The sequence below is a fragment of the Hyperolius riggenbachi genome, chromosome 9 (assembly GCF_040937935.1).
Source record: "Hyperolius riggenbachi isolate aHypRig1 chromosome 9, aHypRig1.pri, whole genome shotgun sequence".
Taxonomy (NCBI): Eukaryota; Metazoa; Chordata; class Amphibia; order Anura; family Hyperoliidae; genus Hyperolius; species Hyperolius riggenbachi.
The window spans coordinates 3,776,810-3,797,987 of record NC_090654.1 but is presented as its reverse complement, the minus strand read 5'-3'; the positions used below and the strand labels follow the sequence as shown (position 1 = coordinate 3,797,987).

General features: G+C 48.3%; 1 protein-coding gene across 12 annotated transcripts in view; it reads left to right on the top strand.

Annotated features, from left to right (window-relative positions):
• RAF1 (Raf-1 proto-oncogene, serine/threonine kinase) overlaps window positions 1–21,178 on the top strand; it is a 152,877-nt gene that overhangs the window by 16,472 nt on the left and 115,227 nt on the right. For 6 of the 12 annotated variants that reach the window (XM_068251800.1, XM_068251808.1, XM_068251805.1 and 3 more), the window contains exon 1: window positions 13,700–14,000. The exons of 1 other annotated variant lie outside the window; for it this stretch is intronic. The gene's annotated coding sequence lies outside the window, so the exon portion shown is untranslated. Of the gene's footprint in view, window positions 1–13,698; window positions 14,001–21,178 lie in introns of those variants that run through there. 5 more of the 12 variants (XM_068251802.1, XM_068251801.1, XM_068251798.1 and 2 more) reach the window with 2 other exon arrangements.

Sequence of the window (21,178 nt, the reverse complement as noted above, 5' to 3'; positions counted from 1 at the left end):
TGCTCCTCACTGATTGCTGTTCCCCTGAAGTGAACTAGCCGTGAATGTTGCCTCTGAGGAAGCGGTGGGTGACCTGTGGTACGTGGAATGTGTGTCAGGCTGCTGGGGGAGGTACTGGGAGGTCTGTGAGCTGCTGTAGTGCATGCGATGGTCCCGAGTCCCAGCTTCTGAATTTATGCACAATAATTACTAGTTTGTTTTCTGGTTGTCTTGAATAATTGTTTTTTTATGTACAAGAAATATGATGCTTTACATTTATATTATATTATCTTCTGTTATACATGGTCTGCTCAATACTGCCCCTGCACATGACTGCCACGTGGACTGCTGCCCCACCGGACCACCCCCGCATATGACTGCCACGTGGACTGCTCCCTACACAGGACTCTACGTGGACTACCCTGTACATGCCCACCCTCACCCAGGACTGCGATGTGGCCTGCCCCCGCCCAGGACGGGCTGTGACATGGCCTGCCCCCGCCCAGGACGGGCTGTGACATGGCCTGCCCCCGCCCAGGACGGGCTGTGACATGGCCTGCCCCCGCCCAGGACGGGCTGTGACATGGCCTGCCCCCGCCCAGGACGGGCTGTGACATGGCCTGCCCCCGCCCAGGACGGGCTGTGACATGGCCTGCCCCCGCCCAGGACGGGCTGTGACATGGCCTGCCCCCGCCCAGGACGGGCTGTGACATGGCCCGCCCAGGGCCGTCACACTGCCTGCCCCCGCATATGACCGCCACATGGACTGCCCCCGCACAGGACTGTAGGACTGTCACATGAACTGTTCTTATAGAAGATCTCCTAATCGGTCACCCCTCCCTCCTCACACTCACAACTAATGTCTGATTAGCAGTCGGCTTTATTCATAGATCTGCTGGTTATTTGTGTTCTCCTGATGGTGTCTGGGTGATGATACCTCAGTCCTGGCTCTGCTACTGTCACTTCTGGTAGATTACAAATCTTGGGAGAGCAGCATCTGTGGAACATCAGAGGTGGGAGGAATAATGAGGAGAAACTCATTCCTTTTATAGGAAATACAAATAATTGCTCAGATGTGGCCCAGCTACTGTACGTTCTACCCTGTATTGTAGGATAGCGGAATCCAGGGACTGCTGCTCCTTAGATACTTTCCCTCCTCACAGATGATTTCTGATACAATGTAAAGAGCTGGAGAAAAATGTATCTCTTCAATATTGCAACAATAATGCAACAATGTACAGCAGCATCTTCCTGAAGAACAAGTCTGGGCTTCAGGCAGGGCTGCTGCACACCAAGAGCGCTTTTAAGCGCTTTCCAAACCGCTAGTGCCCTGAAAAGCGCTTGGCTAATGTATTTGAATGGTATGAAGTACACCAGAGCGATGTGATTTATTATTTTTTTTTTTTTAAACGCAAACGCAGCATTTTTGCTGATTTCTGAGGCGATTCAGCTTCAGTGTTAAAGAGGAACTCCAGTGAAAAAAAATAATGTAATTAAAAAGTGCTTCATTTTTACAATAATTTTGTATAAATGATTGAGTCAGTGTTTGCCCATTGTAAAATCTTTCCTCTCCCTGATTTACATTCTGACATTTATCACATGGTGAAGTTTTTACTGCTGGCAGGTGATGTCACTGGAAGGAAATGCTGCTTGCTTTTTTGGCAGTTGGAAAACGCTGTTATTTCCCACAATGCAACAAGGCTCCCACAGTGTAATGTCAGTACCATGGTCCTGACATCACACTGTGGGAGGGGTTTCACCACAATATCAGTCATACAGCGCCCCCTGATGGTCTGTTTGCGAAAAAGGAATAGATTTCTCATGGGAAAAGGGGTATCAGCTACTGATCGGGGTGAAGTTCAATTCTTGGTTACGGTTTCTCTTTAAGTATAGGAAAGTGGAAAACCGCTCTGGAAGGCGGTAGATCAGAGCTGTTTTTCGGGTGTTTTTGCTACAGTTGCTGTTCAGTAACAGCTTTACTGTAACAAAATATAAAAAAAAGCTTCAAAAAAACGATTAAAAAAATGTACTGCATGCTCCTATGGTTTTTCTAATCGGAATAAAAAATCGGATTGAATAAAAAATTGGAATCCGTGCCTGAAAAGTCACTTTGCTCAAGCACTGAGTGTTTGCCATTCCGCTAGCACTGTTTGGTGTGCACTGGCCCCTCACTCTGGGAAACACAAAACACTACCATTGGGCCAGTTACTTAGTAAAGATAGGAGCGGCTGGGCACATCCAGTGAAAAAGCGCCTTTATTGTCAAAACATTCGAATTGATTCACAGTGTGCAACAGCATCAGTCCGCAAAGGGAGAGAGGGACAGGCGTTTGCGGACTGATGCTTTTGCACACTGTGAATGCAGTTGAGGCAGGGAACACACTTGACAGTTTTCATGCGCGTTTTCTGCACAGAAAAACTGAGAAATCATGTTAATCAATAGGCTAGTACACCCTTAATATGTTGTTCGCGCGCAGGAAAAAAACTGACATTCTGCATCCTGATTCTGCACATTTTGTCAGTTTTTTTTATCAATTACATCAGCTGCTATGAAAAAACGCGCGTGTTTTCCTGCATAGAGACACACTTGGTGTGCAGAAAAAGTATGCAGGAAAACGCGCGCAGAAAACTGAAAGACAAGTGTGTTCCCTGAATGTTTTGACAATAAAGGCGCTTTTTAACTGGATGTTCCCAGCCGCTGCTATCTTTACAAAGTAACTGGCTCGGTGGAGCTGTTCTGGGCTTGGAGCACTCCGGGGAAGCCCAGCGACGTGGTCCTGTGCACCTTTCTCTTTACTCCTGTCGCACTAGCATTGTGCAAAGCGATTTTCCCTACGATTTTTCACTGCATGGCAAAGCGATTTTGGAGCCAGTGCATTTTGTATTTCGTTAACATTGAAACGCAATCGCTCCAAAATGGCTCATAAATGCTGTGTGCCCATGTTCAGGATTTCAGCTAAACGCTGGCGATCGCCACAGTGAGAACACTGCCATAAACTTTACATTGCAGCTTTTCAAAATGCTAGCGACCGCCAGCCACTGGAGGCACCGCTGAAATACTAGTAAACCACTCCAGTGTGAACAAGGCATAAATGTCCCCCCCCCCCCCATCCATTTTGTCTTTTCCTCCTGTATTCTCCCTTGTTTCGTGGCCTGTCGTCACCCTGTCTCTGCTCTCTCCATCTGCCTGGGTTGTCATCGACCAGTAGGCACCATGATGCCATATTTCATACTTTAATACTCCTGGTACCAGAAGTCTCTTTCCTCTCTATCTGGAGTATGATTAGCTGTGATAATAAAGCAATCTCTGTATTCAGTGGGGATTCTCTGTCCCAATTCAGGTCGCAGGAGAGACTTTTTGGGATTTAGTGTGATTATCAGACATAGGAAGAGCTCCAAGGTGGCGTTAGCCATACACAGGTCAATATCTGACCAATCTGGCAAGGATCGATCACTCCCCCGTTATAGATTGGTGGGATTGTAAGGGAATAAGGATGCTGGACTGCATGGTCTCACTCCTTACCCCTCCCCCTGGAAGCCGCCGCGGTGGCGTTCCACCTTCCTTCTCCATAGAAAGATGCGCAATGCTTTTTCATATCAGAGCATGCTGTCTGTACAGCACTCTACCCCGACTGTCGCCTACGGGATCAGGGCTCTACCCCTTCCGGCCTCAATCATTGTGCATGTGTACACAACTATCGGGCAGAGGTGGTCTGAAAGCACACCTGAAGTGACAGGGACATGGAGGCTGCCATATTTGTTTCCTGTTAAATAATACCAGTTGCCCTGGCAGCCCTGCTGGTCCAGTGGGCTGCAGTAGTGTCTGAATTACACCAGAAACAAGCATGCAGCTAGTCTTGTCAGATCTGACAATAGGTCACAAACACCTGATCTGCTGCATGCTTGTTCAGGGTCTGTGGCTAAATGTATTAGAGGGAGAGGATCAGCAGGACAGCCAGGCAACTGGTATTGCTTAAAAAGAAGTAAATATGGCAGCCTCCATATCTCTCTCACTTCGGTGTGCTTGAAGTCATTATGGATAAGGAGCTTGTAGTTCAGCGATTTGGTGGTAATTGGACGTTTATCAGGCTGCGGAGGCCTTGAGCATGCATGGATAGAGGTGCACAGCCACAGATGACCAGAGCCGCCTCACACCAAATACTCACATTTCAAAAGCTGAATGGAATTCGTAAATATTGCCTTTAAATGTTTTTCACATGAGAGCTTTTTGAGTTTGCTTTCTTCAGAGTTAGTTTGGGGTTTTCAGTGATATTGAAGATGTTGCTAGCCCTGCATGGTGATCATTTTACCGGGAGAATGTGAGAAGAAAGTGCTGGGTACGGGGCCGTGAGCTGCTGCAATGTGTATAAATCAGCCAGGGCCCCTCTGGCTGCTGAATGTGAATATAAAGTGCTGGTTGCGGGGCTGGGAGTTCCGGCGGTAATGTTTATACATAGGCCAGGGCCTCCTCTGGCTGCAGAATGGGGATATGAAGCGCTGGGTACGGGGCTGGGAGTTCCTGTAATGTGTATACATCAGGCAGGGCCTCCTCTGGCTGCAGAATGTGAATATAAAGTGCTGAGTACGGGGCTGGGAGTTCCTGTAATGTGTATACATCAGTCAGTCCTCTGGCTGCAGAATGTGATATAAAGTGCTGGGTACAGGGCTGGGAGTTCCTGTAATGTTTATACATAGGCCAGGGCCTCCTCTGGCTGCAGAATGTGAATATAAAGTGCTGAGTACGGGGCCGTGAGCTGCTGTAATGTGTATAAATCAGCCAGGGCCCCTCTGGCTGCAGAATGTGAATATAAAGTGCTGGTTACGGGGCTGGGAGTTCCGGCGGTAATGTTTATACATAGGCCAGGGCCTCCTCTGGCTGCAGAATGGGGATATGAAGCGCTTGGTACGGGGCTGGGAGTTCCTGTAATGTGTATACATCAGTCAGTCCTCTAGCTGCAGAATGTGATATAAAGTGCTGGGTACAGGGCTGGGAGTTCTTGTAATGTGTATACATCACGCAGGGCCTCCTCTGGCTGCAGAATGTGAATATAAAGTGCTGAGTATGGGGCTGTGAGTTTCTGTAATGTTTATACATAGGCCAGGGCCACCTCTGGCTGCAGAATGTGAATATAAAGTGCTGGGTAAGGGGCTGTGAGTCTGTGTAATGTTTATACATAGGCCAGGGCCTCCTCTGGCTGCAGAATGTGGATATGAAGTGCTGAGTACGGGGCTGGGAGCTCCTGTAATGTTTATACATAGGCCAGGGCCTCCTCTGGCTGCAGAATGTGGATGGACTGAAATCTCTTGTTGAGGGAACTCAGGCCTGAATCACACTGGCACAAGACAGACTTTATTAATCCTCTAAATCGGATCTGCTGTGCAGGGATTATTATTGCCAGACAACTGGGTGTGTTTAATGAACTTGGAAGAGGTCATTTGGACCCTCCACCATTTACTGAAATAGGAAGCAAGCTTACTGCCCGAGAGCGAAGGCTCCTGGGTAACTAAGCAATGTGTTTCAATCCGTGATCGGTCTCTCACTCTCTGCCCTGCCAGATGGACATCAGTCACATAATGTTATTGGACTAGGACTGTGGTAGGATTAGAGTGTGAGCTCCTCTGAGGACAGTCAGTGACATGACTATGTACTCTGTAATGTGCTGCAGAAGATGTCAGTGCTATATAAATACATAATAATAATATGGTAGGACATTAGACTATGACTATGGTAGGATTAGAGTGTGAGCTCCTCTGAGGACAGTCAGTGACATGACTATGTACTCTGTAATGTGCTGCAGGAGATGTCAGTGCTATATAAATACATAATAATAATATGGTAGGACATTAGACTATGAATGTGGTAGGATTAGAGTGTGAGCTCCTCTGAGGACAGTCAGTGACATGACTATGTACTCTGTAATGTGCTGCAGGAGATGTCAGAGCTATATAAATACATAATAATAATATGGTAGGACATTAGACTATGACTATGGTAGGATTAGTGTGAGCTCCTCTGAGGACAGTCAGTGACATATGTACTCTGTAATGTGCTGCAGGAGATGTCAGTGCTATATACATACATACATACATACATACATACATACATACATACATACATACATACATACATACATACATACATAATAATATGGTTGGACATTATACTGTGACTATGGTAGGATTAGAGTGTGAGCTCCTCTGAGGACAGTCAGTGACATATGTACTCTGTAATGTGCTGCAGGAGATGTCAGTGCTATATAAATACATAATAATAATAATAATAATATGGTAGGACATTAGACTATGACTATGGTAGGATTAGATTGTGAGCTCCTCTGAGGACAGTCAGTGACATGACTATGTACTCTGTAAAGTGCTGCAGAAGATGTCACTGCTATATAAATACATAATAATAATATGGTAGGACATTAGACTATGACTATGGTAGGATTAGAGTGTGAGCTCCTCTGAGGACAGTCAGTGACATGACTATGTACTCTGTAATGTGCTGCAGAAGATGTCAGTGCTATATAAATACATAATAATAATATGGTAGGACATTAGACTATGACTATGGTAGGATTAGAGTGTGAGCTCCTCTGAGGACAGCCAGTGACATGACTATATACTCTGTAATGTGCTGCAGAAGATGTCAGTGCTATATAAATACATAATAATAATAATATGGTAGGACATTAGACTATGACTATGGTAGGATTAGACTGTGAGCTCCTCTGAGGACAGTCAGTGACATGGCTATGTACTCTGTAATGTGCTGCAGGAGATGTCAGTGCTATATAAATACATAATGATAATATGGTAGGACATTAGACTATGACTATAGTAGGATTAGATTGTGAGCTCCTCTGAGGACAGTCAGTGACATGACTATGTACTCTGTACGGTGCTGCAGGAGATGTCAGTGCTATATAAATACATAATGATAATATGGTAGGACATTAGACTATGACTATAGTAGGATTAGATTGTGAGCTCCTCTGAGGACAGTCAGTGATATGCTTCAGTGCTGCAGGAGATGTCAGTGCTATATAAACACATAATGATATGGGAAGTTATCCTTCTTCTCATGTGCAGTTCTGTTTCCCTCTCTGAGGATTTTGTATTGGATGTACTTGGAATTGAGTGAGTTATATTGCTGTTGCCAGGCTGTTAGTAAGCTCCATTATGGGATGCGCTTGTAGTATTTTCTTCCATGTGTTTTGTTTGGTAAAACTCTGGCTGGTTTCGGTGTTTGAGAAAAGGTCACTTTTTCGTTACGCTTTGTAGTTTTCATTTCACCCTCGCAGAGATTCTGGAGAAGTCGCCTCTCTGCTCCCATCGCACATGTGAGTTTTTTTCTTGGGGAAAAGTTACACAACTCTGAAGAATTTACAGCAAATGTTATTCCTCCAGCCTAGCGCTGATGTGCCAAGAGCTGATCCCAGTATAAACAGGCTGAGCTCTTCTGGGTGGGACCAGAGCGCTCAGCGGCGACCCTCCTCATAGGAGGCAGTGATGTCAGTACGCGGCCAGGACCGGGCGCTGGTCTAATGAAAAGTATTGCAACCTCTTATACTTTGCAACTTGCATACACTGTGCTTAAAGATGAACTATTACATCATTTTCACTGAGTGAAAATAATGTAATGAAGAAAAGTGCTTTATTTTTACAATAATTATGCATAAATGATTTAGTCAGTGTTTGCTCATTGTAAAATCTTTCCTCTCCCTGATTTACATTCTGACATTTATCACATGGAGACATTTTTACTGCTGACAGGCGATGTCACTGGAAGGAGTCGCTGCTTTCTTTTTTGGCAGTTGGAAACAGCTGTGAACAGTTATTTCCCACAATGCAATACGGTTCACAGACAGGAAACTACCAGGAGTACCACGGTCCTCAGAGTTTCTTGTGGGAGAAGTTTTACCACAATATCAGTCATACAGAGCCCCCTGATGGTCTGTTTGTGAAAAGGAATAGATTTCTCATGGGAAAGGGGGTATCAGCTACTGATTGGGATGAAGTTCAGTTCTTGGTTATGGTTTTTCTTTAACTGCGTATGCCCCGCCTTCTTTCACATTTCCCGGCTGTCATTATTTGCAACCGCCGATGTTTCATTCCCTCCAGAGGGTGGTATTAGTTGCTCACCAGGGGGGGGGGGGGGGGGGTTGTATTCCTTCCAGGGGGGTTGGGGGGTTATTAGTCGCCAGTAGAGGAGGGTTTTATGTTAGAATAGGGTTAGGTTGGGTTGCATTTTCTGATACATATACAGTGGCTTTCAAAAGTATTCGGCCCCCTTGAAGTTTTCCACATTTTGTCACATTACTGCCACAAACTTGCATCAATTTTATTGGAATTCCACGTGAAAGACCAACACAAAGTGGTGTACACGTGAGAAGTGGAACGAAAATCATACATCATTCCAAACATATTTTACAAATAAATAACTGCAAAGTGGTGTGTGCGTAATTATTCAGCCCCCTTTGGTCTGAGTGCAGTCAGTTGCCTATAGACATTGCCTGATGAGTGCTAATGACTAAACAGAGTGCACCTGTGTGTAATCTAATGTCAGTAGAAATACAGCTGCTCTGTGATGGCCTCAGAGGTGGTCTATGAGAATATTGGGAGCAACAACACCATGAAGTCTAAAAAAAACACCAGACAGGTCAGGGATAAAGTTATTGAGAAATTTAAAGCAGGCTTAGGCTACAAAAAGATTTCCAAAGCCTTGAACATCCCACGGAGCACTGTTCAAGCGATCATTCAGAAATGGAAGGAGTATGGCACAACTGTAAACCTACCAAGACAAGGCCGTCCACCTAAACTCACAGGCCGAACAAGGAGAGCGCTGATCAGAAATGCAGTCTATAGGCCCATGGTGACTCTGGACGAGCTGCAGCGATCTACAGCTCAGGTGGGGGAATCTGTCCATAGGACAACTATTAGTCATGCACTGTACAAAGTTGGCCTTTATGGAAGAGTGGCAAGAAGAAAGGCATTGGTAACAGAAAGCATAAGAAGTCCCGTTTGCAGTTTACCACAAGCCATGTGGGGGACACAGCAACCATGTGGAAGAAGGTGCTCTGGTCAGATGAGACCAAAATGGAATTTTTTGGCCAAAATGCAAAACGCTATGTGTGGCGGAAAACTAACACTGCACATCACTCTGAACACACCATCCCCACTGTCAAATATGGTGGTGGCAGCATCATGCTCGGGGGGTGCATCTCTTCAGCAGGGACAGGGAAGCTGGTCAGAGTTGATGGGAAGATGGATGGAGCCAAATACAGGGCAAACTTGGAAGAAAACCTCTTGGAGTCTGCAAAAGACTTGAGACTGGGGCCGAGGTTCACCTTCCAGCAAGACAATGACCCTAAACATAAAGCCAGGGCAACAATGGAATGGTTTAAAACAAAACATATCTATGTGTTAGAATGGCCCAGTCAAAGTCCAGATCTAAATCCAATCGAGAATCTGTGGCAAGATCTGAAAACTGCTGTTCAGAAACGCTGTCCATCTAATCTGACTGAGCTGGAGCTGTTTTGCAAAGAAGAATGGGCAAGGATTTCAGTCTCTAGATGTGCAAAGCTTGTAGAGACATACCCTAAAAGACTGGCAGCTGTAATTGCAGCAAAAGGTGGTTCTACAAAGAATTGACTCAGGGGGCTGAATAATTACGCACACCCCACTTTGCAGTTATTTATTTGTAAAAAATGTTTGGAATGATGTATGATCTTCATTCCACTTCTCACGTGTACACCACTTTGTATTGGTCTTTCATGTGGAATTCCAATAAAATGGATTCATGTTTGTGGCAGTAATGTGACAAAATGTGGAAAACTTCAAGGGGGCCGAATACTTTTGCAAGCCACTGTACATTGAAATCAATGGTTAGGTTGCACTTTCTGATAGCTAAAAGTAAAAATTATTGCAAAATATAAAGTTGCAGAAATGCTTACCACACCGGTATTGATGCTCGCTAGCCTCTGTGCTGTCACACTGTTCCCTTGCTGCGCTCGCTAGCCTCTGTGCTGTCACACTGTTCCCTTGCTGTGCTCGCTAGCCTCTGTGCTGTCACACTGTTCCCTTGCTGCGCTCGCTAGCCTCTGCGCTGTCACACTGTTCCCTTGCTGCGCTCGCTAGCCTCTGTGCTGTCACACTGTTCCCTTGCTGCGCTCGCTAGCCTCTGCGCTGTCACACTGTTCCCTTGCCTCGCTCGCTAGCCTCTGTGCTGTCACACTGTTCCCTTGCTGCGCTCGCTAGCCTCTGTGCTGTCACACTGTTCCCTTGCTGCACTCGCTAGCCTCTGCGCTGTCACACTGTTCCCTTGCTGCGCTCGCTAGCCTCTGCGCTGTCACACTGTTCCCTTGCCTCGCTCGCTAGCCTCTGTGCTGTCACACTGTTCCCTTGCTGCGCTCGCTAGCCTCTGTGCTGTCACACTGTTCCCTTGCTGCGCTCGCTAGCCTCTGCGCTGTCACACTGTTCCCTTGCCTCGCTCGCTAGCCTCTGTGCTGTCACACTGTTCCCTTGCCTCGCTCGCTAGCCTCTGTGCTGTCACACTGTTCCCTTGCTGCGCTCGCTAGCCTCTGCGCTGTCGCACTGTTCCCTTGCTGCGCTCGCTAGCCTCTGTGCTGTCACACTGTTCCCTTGCTGTGCTCGCTAGCCTCTGCGCTGTCACACTGTTCCCTTGCTGCGCTCGCTAGCCTCTGCGCTGTCGCACTGTTCCCTTGCTGTGCTCGCTAGCCTCTGTGCTGTCACACTGTTCCCTTGCTGTGCTCGCTAGCCTCTGTGCTGTCACACTGTTCCCTTGCTGTGCTTGCTAGCCTCTGTGCTGTCACACTGTTCCCTTGCTGTGCTCGCTAGCCTCTGTGCTGTCACACTGTTCCTTTGCCTCGCTCGCTAGCCTCTGTGCTGTCACACTGTTCCCTTGCTGCGCTCTCTAGCCTCTGCGCTGTCACACTGTTCCCTTGCTGCGCTCGCTAGCCTCTGCGCTGTCGCACTGTTCCCTTGCTGCGCTCGCTAGCCTCTGCGCTGTCACACTGTTCCCTTGCTGCGCTCGCTAGCCTCTGCGCTGTCACACTGTTCCCTTGCTGTGCTCGCTAGCCTCTGTGCTGTCACACTGTTCCCTTGCCTCGCTCGCTAGCCTCTGTGCTGTCACACTGTTCCCTTGCCTTGCTCGCTAGCCTCTGTGCTGTCACACTGTTCCCTTGCTGCGCTCGCTAGCCTCTGCGCTGTCACACTGTTCCCTTGCTGCGCTCGCTAGCCTCTGCGCTGTCGCACTGTTCCCTTGCTGCGCTCGCTAGCCTCTGCACTGTCACACTGTTCCCTTGCTGTGCTCGCTAGCCTCTGTGCTGTCACACTGTTCCCTTGCTGTGCTCGCTAGCCTCTGTGCTGTCACACTGTTCCCTTGCTGCGCTCGCTAGCCTCTGCACTGTCACACTGTTCCCTTGCTGTGCTCGCTAGCCTCTGCGCTGTCGCACTGTTCCCTTGCTGCGGTCGCTAGCCTCTGTGCTGTCACACTGTTCCTTTGCCTCGCTTGCTAGCCTCTGCGCTGTCACACTGGTCCCTTGCTCTGCTCGCTAGCCTCTGCGCTGTCACACTGTTCCCTTGCTGCGCTCGCTAGCCTCTGCGCTGTCGCACTGTTCCCTTGCTGCGCTCGCTAGCCTCTGCGCTGTCACACTGTTCCCTTGCTGCGCTCGCTAGCCTCTGCGCTGTCACACTGTTCCCTTGCTGTGCTCGCTAGCCTCTGTGCTGTCACACTGTTCCCTTGCCTCGCTCGCTAGCCTCTGTGCTGTCACACTGTTCCCTTGCCTTGCTCGCTAGCCTCTGTGCTGTCACACTGTTCCCTTGCTGCGCTCGCTAGCCTCTGCGCTGTCACACTGTTCCCTTGCTGCGCTCGCTAGCCTCTGCGCTGTCGCACTGTTCCCTTGCTGCGCTCGCTAGCCTCTGCACTGTCACACTGTTCCCTTGCTGCGCTCGCTAGCCTCTGCGCTGTCACACTGTTCCCTTGCTGCGCTCGCTAGCCTCTGTGCTGTCACACTGTTCCCTTGCCTCGCTCGCTAGCCTCTGTGCTGTCACACTGTTCCCTTGCCTTGCTCGCTAGCCTCTGTGCTGTCACACTGTTCCCTTGCTGCGCTCGCTAGCCTCTGCGCTGTCACACTGTTCCCTTGCTGCGCTCGCTAGCCTCTGCGCTGTCGCACTGTTCCCTTGCTGCGCTCGCTAGCCTCTGCACTGTCACACTGTTCCCTTGCTGTGCTCGCTAGCCTCTGTGCTGTCACACTGTTCCCTTGCTGTGCTCGCTAGCCTCTGTGCTGTCACACTGTTCCCTTGCTGCGCTCGCTAGCCTCTGCACTGTCACACTGTTCCCTTGCTGTGCTCGCTAGCCTCTGCGCTGTCGCACTGTTCCCTTGCTGCGGTCGCTAGCCTCTGTGCTGTCACACTGTTCCTTTGCCTCGCTTGCTAGCCTCTGCGCTGTCACACTGGTCCCTTGCTCTGCTCGCTAGCCTCTGCGCTGTCACACTGTTCCCTTGCTGCGCTCGCTAGCCTCTGCGCTGTCGCACTGTTCCCTTGCTGCGCTCGCTAGCCTCTGCGCTGTCACACTGTTCCCTTGCTGCGCTCGCTAGCCTCTGCGCTGTCGCACTGTTCCCTTGCTGTGCTCGCTAGCCTCTGTGCTGTCACACTGTTCCCTTGCCTCGCTCGCTAGCCTCTGTGCTGTCACACTGTTCCCTTGCCTTGCTCGCTAGCCTCTGTGCTGTCACACTGTTCCCTTGCTGCGCTCGCTAGCCTCTGCGCTGTCACACTGTTCCCTTGCTGCGCTCGCTAGCCTCTGCGCTGTCGCACTGTTCCCTTGCTGCGCTCGCTAGCCTCTGCACTGTCACACTGTTCCCTTGCTGCGCTCGCTAGCCTCTGCGCTGTCACACTGTTCCCTTGCTGCGCTCGCTAGCCTCTGTGCTGTCACACTGTTCCCTTGCTGCGCTCGCTAGCCTCTGCACTGTCACACTGTTCCCTTGCTGCGGTCGCTAGCCTCTGCGCTGTCACACTGTTCCTTTGCTGCGGTCGCTAGCCTCTGCGCTGTCACACTGTTCCTTTGCTGCGCTCGCTAGCCTCTGTGCTGTCACACTGTTCCCTTGCTGCGCTCGCTAGCCTCTGCGCTGTCACACTGTTCCCTTGCTGCGCTCGCTAGCCTCTGCACTGTCACACTGTTCCCTTGCTGCGCTCGCTAGCCTCTGTGCTGTCGCACTGTTCCCTTGCTGTGCTCGCTAGCCTCTGTGCTGTCACACTGTTCCCTTGCTGCGCTCGCTAGCCTCTGTGCTGTCACACTGTTCCCTTGCTGCGCTCGCTAGCCTCTGCACTGTCACACTGTTCCCTTGCTGTGCTCGCTAGCCTCTGCGCTGTCGCACTGTTCCCTTGCTGCGCTCGCTAGCCTCTGCGCTGTCGCACTGTTCCCTTGCTGTGCTCGCTAGCCTCTGTGCTGTCACACTGTTCCCTTGCTGCGCTCGCTAGCCTCTGTGCTGTCACACTGTTCCCTTGCTGTGCTCGCTAGCCTCTGCGCTGTCACACTATTCCCTTGCTGCGCTCACTAGCCTCTGTGCTGTCACACTGTTCCCTTGCCAGGCTGTTTTGTTGGCTTGGTACTTCCTGCATTGCATTAGCATAAGCTGCCCTCCCTCCTCCTCCTCCTCCTCCTCCTCCTCCTCCTCCTGAGTTCCCCAGTCCTGCTTCACAACTTGTTGGGATTGTAGCTACAGACAGCAGCTGGGACTCTCTCTCATCTGCAGATCCTTCTTGGCTGAGATCTTCTCCTGCTGGGATCTGCAGGTTTGCCGGCCCCGGGGTACTAGTGACAGCGACACGGCTTCCCAGCACAGCGCTGGACCTTCAGGGACAGATTCTCAGCAGAGCTGATCGTGTGATTGTGCGGGACGGACGTGTCGGCGTGTTTGGAGGATTAACCTGACAGTTTTACAATGATGCTGCTGGTGGGCTTTGGTGGGTCGCTGTCTGAAGACGCTTACGTTCAAGGTTTGTGGATCTCCTATCTTCTTCTTTTTCTTCTTCTTCTATCATAAGTAAAGTTTACAGAAAGTCCAGGTAAACCGTACACCACTGTGGGTAGTCACAGAAATCTCACGAGTCATCATAGACAGTCCCCTACTTAGAAACGACTCGAGTTACAATGTTTCAGAGATACAAAGTTGTCTTCTAGTACAAAATATACAATGCTATTACATATTACATATTATTGTTGTTAAAGGACAACTGTAACAAGAGGCGTATGGATGCTGCCATATTTATTTCCCTTTAAAAAATACCAGTTGCCTGGTTATCCTGGTAATCATCTGCCTCGAATACTTTTACTCCTAGCCCCTGCACAAGCATGCAGATGTGATACTCTAGTAGCCAGTTTGAGAGAAGGGTGATCGGCATGAAATGCTATTGGCAGCCTATGATGGGGTTCCTGTGGACCACTCACAGTGCCTCTACATAGACCTGCCTTGGTTGTAAGTGTTTGTATTGATGGGGATGAAATAAAGTGTAGAACTTCTGCAATGTTACTGGTGCCCTTGCTTTTTTGTTTACTGTTTACTATTAGATCTGAAGTGTGACCGGATTAGCTGCAGGCTTGTTTCTTGTGTGATTCAGACACTCCTGCAGCCAAATAGATCAACAGGACTGCCAGGCAACTGGTATTGTTTAAAAGGAAATAAAAATGTCAGCCTCCATATTACTCTTCTTACAGTTGTTCTTTAAAGGGAACCTGTGTGTGTGTGTGTGTGTGTGTGTGTGTGTGTGTGTGTGTGTGTGTGTGTGTGTGTGTGTGTGTGTGTGTGTGTGTGTGTGTGTGTGTGTGTGTGTGTGTGTGTGTAGTGTGTGTGTGTAGTGTGTGTGTAGTGTGTGTGTGTGTGTAGTGTGTGTGTGTAGTGTGTGTGTAGTGTGTGTGTAGTGTGTGTGTAGTGTGTGTGTAGTGTGTGTGTAGTGTGTAGTGTGTGTGTGTGTGTGTGTAGTGTGTGTGTGTGTACTGTGTGTGTGTGTGTGTGTGTGTGACTGTGTGTACTGTGTGTGTGTGTGTGTGTGTGTGTACTGTGTGTGTGTGTGTGTACTGTGTGTGTACTGTGTGTGTGTGTGTACACACACACACACACACACACACACACACACACACACACACACACACACACACACACACACACACACACACACAGTACACACACGCACACGCACAGTACACACACACACACACACACACACAGTACACACACGCACACACACACACACACACACACACACACACACACACAGTACACACACACACACACACACACACACACACAGTACACACACACACACACACACACACACACACGCACACGCACAGTACACACACACACACACACACACACACACACAGTACACACGCGCACACACACACACACACACACACACACACACACACACACACACACACACACACACACAGTACAGTGTGTGTGTGTGTGTGTGTGTGTGTGTACAGTGTGTGTATTTGGAAAATAATTATACTTACCCGGGCTTCCTCCAGCCGCCTCCAGGCTGATCGCTCCCTTGCCGTCCTCCTCCGCTGCCTGGATCTTCCGCTATTCGCCCCGTAAAGTCCTTCCGCCGGGGGTGTAATGCGCATGCTGCCTCCACACTTCTGCATCACATTCCTGTTGCCGGGAGCATCCTGAACCCGGTGACAGGAGCACGATGGAGGGAGAGCGCAGCCGGACTGTGCGTGCTCTGACTGGCCCTGACTCAAGGCCTTTACGGGCGAACAGTGGAGGATCCAGGAGGGCGACGAGGAAGTGATCAGCCTGGAGGGGGCTGGAGGAAGCCCCAGGTAAGTATAATAATTTTTAATATCCCCGTCTCCGGTACACTTTAAAGTGAACCTGTGGCTTTTATAAACGAAAAAAATATGGATACTTATCTCGGGAGGGTGGAGCCTCTGGATCATAAAAGGGCATCCCCTGTCCTGTGTCACCCCGATCCAGCACCGGGACACCCCCCCAGCACAGTCCTGCTCGGGCTGCGGTGGAAATGGCCGCGGTCGCTCCAGTCCCCTCGCCTGCACAGACCTGGTCTGGCTCTGCTTGTTCCGCAGACAGCAGGGATGTTGCGTCTGTGCGAACTAATGACAAGATCTTTCTCTGGGGTGGCAGTGCTGATCTGCAGGCTTGTTTAGGATAGCCAGGCAACTGGTATTGTTTAACAGGAAATAAGTATGGCAGCCTCCATATACCTCTCACCTCAGGTGTGGGCTTTAGATGTGACAGTAGTGTATAAAGAGTTTAAAACACTTTGAAAGCACATTGAAAACATCCAAAAATCACAGTTTATACTTTATGTCCGCATCCCGAGCTGTGTGACAGTAAATCATCTCTCCACGTTTTCCCGTGTATAACTCAGAACGTCACTTACAGACAACCTCCATAGCAGTGGCGTAGCAATAGGGGGTGTAGAGGTTGCAACCGCATCGGGGCCCTTGGGCCAGAGGGGCATCGAGGGGCCCTTCCTCAACCACAGTATTATCTCTCTATTGGTCCTGTGCTCATAATAATCACTTCTATAGATACTTTGACTAGTGGTAATTATTAACAAACTGTTCCCCATCACCTTCCTGCACCTCTCTTTTAAATTGTTATGGAGTGCTTGTAAAACTTGCATCGGGGCCCACAGCTCCTTAGCTACGCTGCTGCACCCTAGAACCTGTGTGTAATTGGGGATGGCGTGTATAAGGGATGCTCACATAACAGCATAGGTCTCAATCTGCAGTGTGACACCAAATCACCAAATTATCACAACATCCATCCACGAGGCCCAAGTCCCATCCAGTCGCAGCCACAAGCTCTGTCTTCAGAAGATCAGCAGTAAAGGGGCTTAATAGAACCCGTATTATTCTTCCCGGTGTCTGAGGAGAATTCCACATCAATAACATTCATTTCTTAGCATAGAAGGTACAAATTAAAAATATCACATCTCCTCTTTCAAGATCTGAACCCCCCCCCCAATCAAGGGGATTTCTCTTATGCACATATCATTCGGTGGTTCGCTGGTTTCTGTGTTTCTCAAAGAGAACCTGTGATAACACAACATTTATACTCACCTTGGGCTTCCTCCAGCCCCCTGTAGGCCGTGTGCTTCCTCAGTGTCTGTCTGGTCCTGTCTGTTCTGCCGCTGTCCGTCCTAGTAAAGTCCCCCGGCTGGGTCAGTTGGGTAGTACAGCTCGCATGCAGCCCTGGGATCCTTGGTCATGCTCCTGTAGCCGGAAGCGTTCTGCGCCTGCGCAGTTACAAGCCTTAACTAACTGTTCCTACCTGGAATACTCCTGCCCACAGGAGCCTCGACCAAGGGGGCACGTGCACAGTACTGCACGGCTGCCGGGCTGACAGCGGCGGAATGGATGGGACCGGATGGACACAGAGGGAGCCCACAGACTACAGGGGTCTAGAGGAATGTGTTATGTTGAGGAGTAGACTGCCAAACTGTTACTGAAACCAGAAATTTAGTGTCCCATAAAATACCTCCATTACCCTCCTGGCCACTGTCCTGCTACACTTTGATATGCGGTGCACCCAGTGGGCATATGCTGATTTCTGGGGTCAGTTCTGCTTGCGTAGGTGAGTATAGGTACAGTTGTGGGAGGAGTCGCCTACTGAAGTACTGCAATACATACAGTATGGACGCCCCCCTCCATAAGAACAGACTGACAGGACAGGTGGTACTGGATAGGCTTCGTACAAAGGCTTGTCTGGAAGATGGCAGAATAGGCCATGTGTTTCCCGCTGTTATGGAGGCATTACTGAAGGTGCAGGGGCCAGAAATAGCCAAATCTACAGAGGTGCTTTGCTTTGTACTAGACCTACATGAGTTTTATGCTCTGTTTATAGCCTGAGGAAGCGGGATATGCCTGCGAAACGCGTTACACTTTCTGGAGTATGTAAATAAATATTTGGTTGAACTCTATAAATAGTTTATGTCATGTCTATCTGGGGGAGGGAAATCCACCTCGGCCTCCACCAACTTTTAAACATTTTATCAACTTTTATCTCCTCTGTTTGCCTGTACAGAATCTTCACTTCAAGCTCTTCACACACTTTTACAATTATTATTGTACAATATTTTGCAATCTGACCACTTCCATGTCGTGTGAGAGATTACCTAGCAATCTGTTCAAAATATTCTCTTATCCTACAGAGGTGAGGTGGAGCCAGATTCACTCCTGGGATATGATTACCCAAATCGATTGTCCCCGATTGTTTCACGTAACCGTTTACGACTGATTGTGGTACAAATGCTCTGCTCAGATTCCTGCCGGAATTAGAGGCAGAGGATCAGCAGGACAGCCAGGCAATCTGTATTGTTTAACAGGAAACAAATATGTCGTCCTCTGTATCCCTCTCACTTCAGATGTGCTGTAAAGGACAACTGTACTGAGAGTTATATGGAGGCTGCTATATTTGTTTTCCTTTTAAGCAATACCAGTTGCCTGGCTGTCCTGCTGATCCTCTGCTTCTAATACATTTAACCATAGCCCCTGAACAAGCATGCAGCAGATCAGGTGCTCTGACTGAAGTGTGACTGGATTAGCTGCATGCTTGTTTCAGGTGTGTGATTCAGACACTACTGCAACCAAAGAGATCAGCAGGACTGCCAGGTAACTGGTATTGTGTAACAGAAAATAAATATGGCAGCCTCCATATCAGTCTCACATCATGTGTGCATTAAGGGATCATTCTTTCTTCCCAAATCTCACATTTTTCTTCTAGAAGGTTGGGGAAGTGGTTGGGGATACAGCGTCCCTTCTTTCTCCTCTCCGTCCTCCCAGGACTCCATAGCAAAGGTGTGAATGTGTTGCTGTCGGATAACAGCTATTTATCTCTGTAAAGGTGGCCACACACGATACAATAAAATGATCCGATTTTACTGCAATTCGATACATATGATCGGACCTCCAGAAAAAATAAAGCTTTTTTCTTTTCATTCGACTGAAAAATCCCATTGCATTTCCCCGTTTGTTTGTTTTTGTTTTTTGGGGGTTTTTTTTATCGATCTGGAATGCTGGAAATTTTTCTTAAATTTTTCTAAAGATTGTATGGTGTGTGTTTGTCAATTTATTAATATAAACACCCAAGCAATTTCCTCAGAGTTTCCAATAATTTTTATCATAATCGGGGGAAAATTGTACATTGTGGTACATTGGCCATATTTTTGAAATGTTATAATCAGTCAGAAAAATTGATTGCAATTCTTAAATTGAACCGATATTTAAAAAATTGTATGGTGTGTGGCCATCTTTACGTAGAGTCCCTAACCGGGTAACAATGCTCTGCTTTGCAGGTGAAGTGGAATCCTCATAAATAAAATCAGCCCAGAATTGCTGATCGGTAATGCTGTGATCACTGATCGCTGACCCTGCTCCATGCAGTAGATGGGAGAGTTTGCTGGCTGCTCACACATCTGTTTCTATGGCTAGAATTACTCCTCAGTATGTCCATCAGGAGGTCTTTTACTCACTTACTAGACGCTGTGTACATGTAGTGATCAGCATCCTCATATACTTGTTTTTTTGCTCATTCACTATTAAAAGGACCTCTGAAGTTAGAGGGACATGGAAGCTGCCATATTTATTTCCTGTTGAACAATACCAGTTGCCTGGCAGTCCTGTTGTTCTCTCTGGCTGCAGTAGTGTCTGAATCACACACCTGAAGCAAGCATGCAGCCAATCCAGTCTGACTTCAGTCAGGGCACCAGATCTGCTGCATGCTTGTTCAGGGGCTATGGCTAAAAACTTTAGGGACAGAGGATCAGCAGGACAGCCAGGCAATGTGCATTGTTTAAAAAGAAACAAACATGTCAGCCTCCATATACATCTCCCCTCGGGTTCCCTTTAATCTCATGTCTCCAGCTCAGCAAGGGGCTGTAGAGCGATCTGGGGAGTCTTTGGATTTGGAGGTTTCCCACCACTTAGGTAAGTATTAACTTGCAATTGTTTTATTATTTTTTATTTTAAAAATCGCTCCTTTCTTATCGGTTTTCTGAATGGCTTTGTGTAAAGCAAGATGAATCAAAATGGCAGAAAGTCCATCTCAGTGCTTCACTCCACTGTGGTATTCAATTCTCTTCCTGTTACTCTGTATGTTATCTTGGATGGCACAGAGGCCATGGCGAATGGAGGGACAGCATTGGCACTTGGGGTTGGTATACTTTACAGATGTGCATGGAGTTGGGCTCAGAGTGGGTGTCGCGGTTTTGGAAGCCTCTTTAGAGGTTTCTATGGGGAGTGTCTGTAATTTACCCCAGGTACCTGGAAAACTCTGCTGATGGTCTCATCTCTCCTGTCCCTTTGTCAGCACCTAGCATTGGCTTTCTGCGTTTCTCGAGTTTAGACTTGAGCCGTTGTCTCATGCCCCGATAGATGTGTCTATGGGGAGTGTCGGTAATGTACCCCAGGTACCTGGAAAGATCTGCTGATGGTCTCATCTCTCTTGTCCCTTTGTTTGCACCTAGCATTGGCTTTCTGCGTTTCTCGAGTTTAGACTTGAGCCGTTGTCTCATGCCCCGATAGATGTGTCTATGGGGAGTGTCGGTAATGTACCCCAGGTACCTGGAAAGATCTGCTGATGGTCTCATCTCTCTTGTCCCTTTGTTTGCACCTAGCATTGGCTTTCTGCTTTTCCTGAGTTTAGACACGAGCTGTTGCCTTGTACTGCGATCTTCTTACAGGAAGTTATACAAGTCCTGAAAAGGGAAGCTGATAAAAGGATGCCAGGCGATTTCATCAGCTGTTTATTGCACATCACTGCAGTTTTCATGACAAGTCGGAGTTGTTCTGACCACACAACGTTCTTTCCTTAGGTATTGTGCTTCTTATGTTTATAGCGATCTCTTATATATCTGGATGCCACAAGGTGCAACTTACTTATTGGCTACATGGTATTTTCAGCTGCAGAAACATTGCAGTAATGTCAGGTCCAATAGTCCATTACTGTCTGTTATATCTTCATTAATCTGGCCTGGAAACTGCAGCTCACAAACCGCTTTACTGAAGCTCTGTCCTCTGTCGTCTGACCCCGGTTCACATTGGCGTTTTTTTGCGGAACGTAACCGGAACGTATACTGTACAAACGGAATGGATGTGAATGGATCCAATGTTAACCTATGGATCCATTCACATGCGT